This window comes from Synchiropus splendidus, chromosome 7 (assembly GCF_027744825.2).
Source record: "Synchiropus splendidus isolate RoL2022-P1 chromosome 7, RoL_Sspl_1.0, whole genome shotgun sequence".
Lineage (NCBI taxonomy): Eukaryota > Metazoa > Chordata > Actinopteri > Syngnathiformes > Callionymidae > Synchiropus > Synchiropus splendidus.
Window position 1 is genome coordinate 24,531,186 of NC_071340.1, and position 10,319 is coordinate 24,541,504.

The 10,319-nt window shown below is 41.1% G+C and overlaps 1 long non-coding RNA gene across 1 annotated transcript in view; it reads right to left on the reverse strand.

Moving 5' to 3' along the window:
• The window catches only part of LOC128762901 (uncharacterized), a 29,549-nt gene extending 19,377 nt beyond the window's left edge, over positions 1 to 10,172 (reverse strand). Inside the window, exons 1-4 of the long non-coding RNA XR_008415592.1 lie at positions 10,154 to 10,172; positions 9,469 to 9,518; positions 9,300 to 9,383; positions 7,699 to 7,829 (exon numbers count right to left, since the gene is read on the reverse strand). This is a non-coding gene — a long non-coding RNA (uncharacterized LOC128762901). The remainder of the gene's footprint in view (positions 1 to 7,698; positions 7,830 to 9,299; positions 9,384 to 9,468; positions 9,519 to 10,153) is intronic.
• Between the last annotated feature and the right edge of the window lie 147 nt (positions 10,173 to 10,319).

Consider the following 10,319-nt stretch of genomic DNA (forward strand, 5'->3'; position numbering starts at 1 on the left):
ATTTGTCAGTGGTGAATACACAAACCTGGTATCAGCCGTGATAACAAAATGGAGCTGTTAGCCACTTGCTAATCAAGTCAGTCCTAAGACTCTGTTGTGTGCATATTTTACATTAAAACATGATTAGGTCCCGATGCCTTGAGTTTGACACATGCTTTGCCAGTGATGCATTGAACAGACCACACATCTTTACCTTTAGCCCGCTATGTATTCCTTTGCTCAGCTTTTGGCAATGTTGTATTTTACGCTCAAGTCTACTCATAAACTCGGGAGAAACAGAGATCCCATTAGCTGACTCAACTAGTAGCCCATATCAAAGAGTGTTGTCCTCTCATGGACCTCACATAAATTGGAAGTTCATAGAAAGTTCTGGCGTAAAAGCTTTCAGAAACTCACCAACATGTGTCAGTCAGTAGCTTAAGGCTTAATAAGCAGCTGTGTGTCACTTCCTAATCCTCCCAATCACCAAACTGTGTACAATATCCACTTAACATACCGTCCATCACTTTGATCGTCCTCTGCTGCTGCGTCTACCATCTGTCATGATGGGAGTTGAATTATTGCCTCGTAAAATATCTCTCTCTCTTTTTTTTGGTTAAATCAAGGTCTGTGTGTGAGACAGGAACATAAAATCTGCCACTTTCATCCAAGCCGCCTGATGGTAATACTAATGCATATGTTTCTAAGGAGCTGGAGAGTTACTGACATCAGCGCAGGGAGATCCGTCCGACCAGTTTACCCTTGAATCTGCGATGAAGAACGAATCGGTCCACACGATTCATCAAACCTGCACGACTGTCTCTGTAATTTATGTGTTCAAGGATCAAAATTTCACTGCAAGCCTCTCGTGTGAGTGAGAACACTTGCTTGGAATAGTAATTGTACTGGTGAGAAGCCAAATTAAAGATTCAGATTATAAGCCCCCTCATCCTTCCCCAAGTGCCTGCAATGTTTTTGCCTGGGGGCCCAAAATCAGTTGCCAAATTGAACTTGTTTTGGAGAAGGAAAGGCAAACGGACAGTGAAGAACATCGAACAACGATCGTTTCTCTCTTTCAAAAGCAATTTATCATTTCATCAGGTGAATACTTCAGTCAGTCAAAACATTATGACCTGACTGGTGATAAGTATTATAGAACATCCTCCAGATGTGTGTGTGTCAAGCAGCACTGGGTCACCATCTCCCCGTACCACCTGGCTACGGTCTGGTCCGAACTATGTCTTACGTGTTCGCTCTTTATTTCCTCTGCATCAAGTGTCAAGTGAGATTGACTTTCATCAGACAGCATGAGGCCTGTGCCACTAACTCTGTCAATGATTCAGAGTAAAATGAACTGATTCATTACTGTGATCACCTATTTCTGATTTCAGAATTACCAATTTCATTTGTATTCAATAACCAGACATGTAAACAAACCAAAACCTTGTGAAATGACATGAAACCATGTGACCAGCGCAAAGATAGTTGTCATCGAAAAGTCCAACCAGCAGCAGAACCAGGTGCAAGTCATGTTCTGTTGAGAAAATTGGAAAAACTTTACGTCATGAATAAAATAAATATAATAAAACAACATCCAAATATCAAAAAATATTTTCTTGTTCATAAATGAACTCAAAAGAAGATAAGTAAAGTGTAAATGAAACAATCACCATAAACTTAATTTTAAAAACTGCTCCAACAGGTCAACAGTTTTTACTGTTGGGAGCACTAGCACTTTCTTTATTATTTTGAAGAACTTCTCCATAGTTAAACTATCACAGATTTGCAGCTGTCAAGCCAAGTCAATGACACACTACTGCCACCGTATGTGGCTAATGTATTAAAACTGGGCATCTCACGGCCCAGAGGTGTAAAACCTCTAGCGGCCCTCTAGGGGGCACTCGGGCCCATGGCCCCGGCCCTTTAGCTAAGAATCACTGTACTAGACTATAGAGCGCAGCGAAATATAAGCGACACCCACTGCATTTAAGAAGGAAAATATATCCTTGTTCATACATAAGCCGCGGGTCCAGTGGAGTTGTCTACGACGTAGAAAGGCCATACGCAGGCAGAAACGTCTTTGATTTCATCGGTTTGATGCGGCTCAATATCATTTTGGTATGAAGCTTGTTTGCCTGTAAGAATTATATTAACTGTGTTGTTTTTTAAGCCGCAACATAAGGCCAAACATCCCTGCAGGTGCTAAAAAAGAGGTGTAATGAGTACTGGTCATAAGAGTACCACCACATTTGCTTTATCGCCAAACTTAACAAAAAACAGCCAATAAAATGACAAAAGATGCTCGCTGACATGTCGACCTACTCATGTGGCCAGTCACAGACAGCACAGCCCCCTGTGCATTCAGCTTAACTCATCATGGCATCTTCATGGTGCCCCCTTCAGTTGCTTGTTATTCTAAATGTGACATCTGAAATAGAAAAAGACCAGATTTCATCACGCCTGCAGACGCAGCTGTTAAAATATTAACAGCGATAGCTCTATATCTGTTTTTCTTACCAGTGACACAAACACATATCTGCCACCCCATCCTCCCCACAGCCCTCCCCTCCTCTAATATCCCTCTCTGTGCCGCTGCTTTATGGGTAATGTCGAGTGACACATTAAGCGGGAGCTGTCAAACTCGTGTATGTACCAGTGAGTGGCAGAGTCACTGAGTGCTGGCGACAGGCCCTCACACACACATACACACGTCCCACCCTCCATTAGGGCGTCACACCAACGCTGCAGAGGTCTCGGTTCAATTTGTACTCTGAAAGCTTTGGCCCGCTCGCACATACACCATATTGACCTTGGCTCTTATATCATCCACCACCAAAAGACAACCTCAACCATCTTTTTCCCATGTTTCTATTTCACTCCATTAGATGGAGCGCGACCGCCAGCTGTCAGCGGCGCGTCCATACAGCCAAAACCTAAGAGAGGAATATCTGGGAAGTGATGAACGTCAGTGTCAGAGGGCTGCTCTTCTTCACTGACATTCGGATTTACACATCTCATTTCAAGAGTGACAAAGTACATAAACACAGGCTTGAAGTCGAGGATCTTGACAAGCTGTTCCCATCTAACACACACACAGAGGCAATTCTACCACTGGCTTTTCCAAAAAGGTTTCAGGAAAGGGGGGGCTGTGACATCCAGTCTTTGATCCGCGCAGCTCTGTGGTGATGAGCGATGAGTCAAGTCAGATGGAGGGATTTTTTTTTTATTTGAGTGATATAGACATTGGTAATGGGGGCTGGTGAGCTTCAGCCGCAGGCGGCGTTTGTCCTACATAGGACTTCTCCAAGTCTCCCTGCACACTGCGTGCACAGGAAGTGGCACGAGCTGAGAGACAGCCAAACGGTGTCCTTCATCAGCGTCGTGTCTCCTCATGCCCATGGGCGGACGATGACAACTTGAATGATGAGGTGACACAGACCTGTCATCAGCACTGAGCCTGATGAAACCTCAAACACACACCCACACGGTGGTTGCACACATATACACACACACTCGATATATTCCATTGCAGTGTAAATGAGACCAGAGCTTCATCTGTGTTTGCCTACTGGATTATTCAGGTTGTGTTTGACATGCCGTCTGTAAATCAGTCAAAGCTGTCTGACGCCCTGACAGCCACGAAAATCACCCGAAAGTCTATTTAGACTCACCAGGAACTTGACTCACTCCTGACGTTGTGTAGCAAATACATAATAAAGCTGTCAAAGTTATAAACAAGGCTGAGAAAGCAGACCCTAGCATTTGCCTCGTGTCAGTTCAGATGGAGTGATTTTGCTGTTGGAAACACAAAAGCCATCAGCTGGTCTGATGTGACCGATGTTTCTACGATATAGGCTACAGCCACGGCTAATGACAAAACACCAACATTAATGCCAGCCAGCAGACAGACTAACGTCAGTAATAAATCCAACAGAGTAAAGAAAGTGGAGCATTACTGACATGTCATGAAGGCCAATTATTGGTATTGTATCGGATAAGACGTTGGAGAATCCATAGTTGTTGGACTATCACTGATACTAACAACCTTATTTTGGACATAAGTCAATATTGCTACATTTGAGTGTCATCACCTGTCTTTAGTTTGTATCTTCTAGTACTTCATTAATGACAATACAGAACATTGTGCAGTACTCAAGTTGATTGAGGTTGGCATCACCCTTGAACAAAAAAAGATCTAAATCATCCCCCTGTTGAAGTGCCATCCCCTTTTGCTCCCTGTCTCACCCGTTTTTTTACAGTACATTTTGGAAAGCAAATGTGGCAATCTTAAACCTAAAAAAAGGACTCGACATGAGTCCATCGCTCCAACACCACCTACCCTGCACAGCAAACCGTGGCCACAATTATTAATGTGAACAGACTCAATATGGCAACACATGAAGCTCAATAACTCTGCACACACACCTTGCTAAAGATACACACAACAACCTGCAATCACAACTATACAAAACAGAAAGCAAACTTACTTCAGAAAGCTCTGTCAGCAAAAAAAACAAAAACACAAACATTATTATTATGCTGTCACTGCAATAGTCTTTCGACAAATATACATTATCCATGTGCAATGTTTAGAGCTCATTTCCATGTTTCTGCTTGAAATTGATGAAAGAGTGACTTTTTTTTCCAAGAATCTTTTTTCAAGGAACTGTCTCCATTTTTTTATGGTGAAAAAAATGACCAAAGATTGACCACTCAAAATAAGATGAATCTGTGCTTGTGTTTCTGCCGATGATGAGGCCTCCATGGAAGGTTACTTTGAGCATCTTCTACTTTGATTTATACGGATAAGTATAAAGTATAAAGTACAAGTTTTTTCAGTATGTGTGGGAGGTTATAGAACAAAAAAGCTGCTTCCACATGATGCATCTGTCTCTCCAAAAACTACATTTATTTTTCAATGAAAAATCACAACAAATCTGTGGTTCAAAGTGAACCATGACTTCGCTGACAAATGACATAAACTAGCTCGCCTCATTTCTGCAGAGCTCCTTGTAACATTTATTATATACCTGAGACTGCAGATGTCGATCTTAAATATTTACACTGGCACCATTGTGCACCACTTATAAATGTCCTTGGGGTGTACCGAAAAGACCGAGTAGGAATATTAAACAGGAACATAAATCCACTAAACCAGGGCAGAGTCCCTGCATCTAATATCATCCACCACAAAAACACTCGGGGCCGCCAACATCCACTGCATGAGCAGGACAGAATAAATCATCGGCGGCTCAACGACAACATGTAATTATTATCATTATTTGGTCGGCGTAATAAATAGCTGCGCTGTAGGTCACTCATCATGTTTGGGGGAATAAATGGTGACATCATGCGCTTGACTGCAGATATAAATCCTCCTCATAAATATATGCATTTGTGTGTTCATCCTACAAACAGGGCAGAAGATTAAAAATCGAAAGTGCGGTGCGCTCAATGGACTGAAGACAGTAAATTCTCAAGCATTAAAAAAACAAGGACAAAAGAAGGGTTGTTTAATCCCAGAACTCTAGCTGCAATTCCACATAATTCCACGCAGTGAATTCATGCTTTGTTGATCGGCAGCTGTCCTGACTAAAACTAGTCTTTTGCTGTTGAACAGCTGCTTGTCAATGAATTGCGTAGCTTTGTGCAACTACAAAGACGCAATTTCTGACGGTCTGGTACAAGCTAGAGCACAGTGAGTGAATACATCCTGCAATGACCAGTCAGAACAGCAAAAGATAAACTTCAACTGTAGTGAGGTGTGGTAGACAATGGCCTCGCATCAACAGAGATTCTCATCTGACAGAACAGCATTGTGCAGTGACAATGTGGTGACAACCTAACACGGCCAATCTGCAGCCAGACGAACCACACCTCAGCGAGTTTTGGCTCAGCTGACAAAACAAAGCTGTTCCCTGTTCCACTGACAAAAACGACGACAGGCAAATTAATGTCATCAGCTCAATCAATTTAACAAGCAAATCATTAAAGCACACATTGTCCGACAGGAAGTGAAAATCACACATTCCTCTTGGTGAGTCAAAAGCATTTTATCCTATTAATTAGAGTTGACATCAAAACATTTGTCATTGATCTTTGTGCATCGATTTGCTTTTTTGTTTTTTCAAAAGAAAGAAAGGGAACCTTATAAACACTTTTATAAACTTGTTTCATTCAGTTTATCTTATTTGTGCTAATGTTAGCAACTAGCTTAGCTCGGGTTTTATGCTGTATTGTCATTTCTCATGGAATATTTTAAATGATTTACTTTCTTCTGCAGATTTGAGGTCACAGGATGCTGGAGCCAGGTGTATGACCTGATTATTTAGGATGAAACAGTCAACCAGCGAACAACAATAGTCACCCTTATTTAGTTAATAACTCAGAACAATTTAATGGGCTTCAATTCAACTTTAAATTCATCATAACATCGTCATTAATATCACTTCATGTGACGGATTGATTTAAATAATTATTTTAATATTAGATTAGATTGCCTTAATTCTTGCTTATTAACTTGTTACTGTCTCTATTTAAAATAATTTCAAATGATTAGGTCCTCATCAAATGGACAAATGGTAATGACTGATGATTTAACTGCTGTGATGTAACAGGAAATACATAAAATTGGGAAGAACTTGAATGAACTTTGATTTGACTTTGTATGCTGGAGTGCAATAAAAAAGAGATGGAGACACTGGCATGATGTTTCATCAACCATGAGAACCAAAATCTGAACTTGAAACTGTCACGCCAGCACGCTTCCAGCAAAACAGCTCAGGTATATTGAAGACTGAAGTTGAAAAGTCTGAACTCTAGAGCCAAGTCGCGGCACCGCAACGTGATTCAGAAAGTGAAAATTCATCAAGACAAAGCAGTGAAATGAGACACACTGACAATAGTGGTTGATGGACGGCCGCGTCCAAAACTTTTTTTTTTGTCTTCAATAGACTTCTAGGGTAGATAGAGGCCTGGAATGATGACTTTCCGCAAACTTCAGACCACCAGATTTTCAGACAGACGTGGAAAGCCCAGGTATGAGTAGCCTAACTGCCGCCAAATCACACTTGGTGTGACCAAACCTTTAGAGCTGAGAGACTTAAACTCATGCAGCAGATGAGAGAGCTTCAGTGGCAGGAACCAGACCTAGCACCGGAATGCCAGGGGTGGCAGGAAGCTGTCACCAGTTGGAACACTATAAAGCAGCGCCCTCAGCTTCAGACTCAGATACCTGCCTTGGTAGCAACAGTGCCCACATGGAAACACAAATAAATAACTAGTAACAAATTAACGAAAACAATTGCAAAAAATGATATTTGAAGTGAAGAAACCTAACAATACGAGACCCACACCAACTACACCATAGCAACTCAAAAAAGACAACATCTACATTCCGAGGGATACATTCAAAATGAGAGTCTCCTGGATTCCAATGTTGCTAGCGTACGCTGTGTTTGCCAGCACCAACATGAACCCGCCTTTCCAGCCGGCACACACAGCGCTGGCTCCGTGTGTGAGACGGTTTTTTGGTGTGACAGAATGCCTTAATTATAGATTAATTGTGTCATTAGCAGGTTTCTGCTGTTGGCACCACATTGGGCCTGTCAAGGTTAATTACTGGAACATGTTTATTCGCTGTCAGCCGCTGCAGCGAGCTGTCACTTGCATGGAAACACAGACAAACACACACAGATGCTGCTCACTCAAACAGCTCACCTCGTGTCCCTCAAGTGTTGCGAGGACTTTCCTGCCTCCCAAAAGGCTGAGTCAGCGTATATTTGTATGCACCTGGAACCAATGTAGCAACAATCATGGGTCAGCGTTGGAGCCCCAAATCCTTCTGAAAACTGTGAAGAGATACACACAAAACAGTATTTCGGTCATTATCAGAGCTGTGACGTGTTGGAGCTGACATGAGAGTTAACGCTCAAGACTCCAACATAAATGTAGGCCGGTGATTATGATTTCCTCCTCAGTGTGGGTGACCTAATTATCCCTAAAATTTTAATTAACCTAGAATGCGGTTCATGGTGAAATGGCACGAGGTGACGCTTGAATTTGACGTCAATGAATTTGAATGAAACTGTCTCACAGAAATTTGATACTACAAAGCAATGAAATTAGGTCTGTCACACGTTGGTGAAAATTTGAAGCCTGTCTTTGCTGACATGCTCAGTGGTATTTTTAACTTCATACATCGCATTTATTTGTAAAATAATTGTAAAATAAAATTCCAATTGGAGGAGTAGCACATTTCCGGTAGGGGGAGCCACTGCCCAATAAAGGATGAGTCACAGGATCTTGTTAGCAAGATGTGAGCGGTCTGTGGCCCATTCACGTTATTTTTTTTGTTTGTTTTTGTTTTATTTTGTGTCAACCAAGAACCTTGCATTTGAACTGGACTGATGAACGGAATGAAAAGATGCAAATTCACATAAAAAGCTTTTCAATTTGTACAGTCAGATATACCGCAGATTTGCAACCACTATTTTTGACTTTGGCTTTATTTTGAGGAGTGCAGCATCATAGAGATGCAACACACTTTCTAACTTGCCAGCTCGTTTCCCCCTATTACCAGTTTCAGCCAACACTGACCAGGACAGCCTGGGAACACCCAGGAACAGACCCCACTGAGAGAAAGTAGATTTCTGCAAAGCAGACGAGCTCCACCAATATTGGAATCTTCTCCTATTGGCCTCCTTTGCTTTTTAATCAATATAATGAAGAATTTTAAGCATTTGAAATTTGGACACCACATTGTTGTGGAGTCCCAGAACTAGCATAACACTGCAAGAGAGGAAATAAGTGCATCTCAACAGATCTTTCACAAGATTTGCGGATTCATTATTATGACTGTAATTAAGTCACAAGAAGCAATATTATTGTTAGTACATTTATTATTTCATGAATTTTTATTAAACCTCTTCAGATTACTCAGTACAATCAGACTGAAGTAGCTCGCAGGGTCACAGTTAGTGAACACTGTGTAGAGTAATGGCGCTCTCTTGTGTAAATATATGCTACTACACTGCTCTCTACAACACCACAGATTCACATATGTATTTCCCTGCTTATAATAAACGTCAAATTAAAGTGAATAAATAACTGTGTAGATATATATAAAAAAAACACTATATGATAGTAACTCCCTGTGATTTTCTAAAAAAAAAATCTGATTTAATTTAAATATTTAATTCAGTAACTCCGCTTCAGAAAATAGTTCTATTTTTTTATTTGTTTGATTTTTTTATTTGTTTGATTTTTCCCTCTTTTTTCTTTACATTTTTTGGTCAAAATATGTAGTATTTTATTCTTACCTGGACGTGTCCACAAAAAGCAGAATGGCAACCGAATAACCAGGCCTTCGTCCAAGATCATGATTGGAAAGTGCCAAGATGCACCTTAGCACGAGATGAGAGAAAACAGGAGCAAGTCAGATCCACTCAATGCAACACAAAACAAAATGAAGCCAACAAAGAAACCTACCATAAAACATGGAGGAAGCTTGGTTCTGTTGTGGGGCTCTCGTGCAGCATCTAGAAAAGTCTCTTAAATCAGTGCAAGATACAATGAATAAAGCAACTTGCTTCACCATTTGACACAAGGACATGCACATGTAGTTCAAAGCACCCAGGAGCAGTTTAGAGCACATGCTTGGTTACTCTGACTAGAGCCAGGATGTGAACTCAATGAATTCAACGTTGTCAACGAGTCAGCAGCAGAAGCTCTGCCATGACAGGGGGGACAGTACAAGTTGAAGATGTGCGATAAAATATTAAGTTAAATGTGCCCACATTTTGGTCCAGGCCGGCTTCATTAGTTTCGATATATAGCAAAAGTGGAGAAAAAAAAGGGAAAAAAAACACAAGCTAGCTTTATTAGTTTTGCTAATATGTGGATACATACAGAAACACGAATAAAGTTGTTAAAACAAAATGATAAGCAGACATAGTCAGCTTAGTTTGTTTTAATGCGGAAAAACAATTGCGAAAACAAAAGTGCATTTTTTTTAGTAATGGTGATTCTCTTTGTGTAATTCCGCATTTTCCTAATAGTGCGTTCGTTTTTATGATTGGGCTTTTGCTTTATACATGATATGTTTCCATTTAGCTAACTGGTAATTATGACGAAGCTGGCAAGAAGCTAGAAATATTTCGAAACACACGCTCACCTGCTCTCCACCGACAGAGACCACCACCACTGACGACGCGAAGCGCAGAAGCCGGCTACTTTCTTCTTCGTTGTTTGCGTGAGCGATATGGCGCCACTTACAGGACCGAAGTGTGTACTACATCATCTTCAACTGAGGTGAGGTGATAGGTCGCGTAGTCTGATAC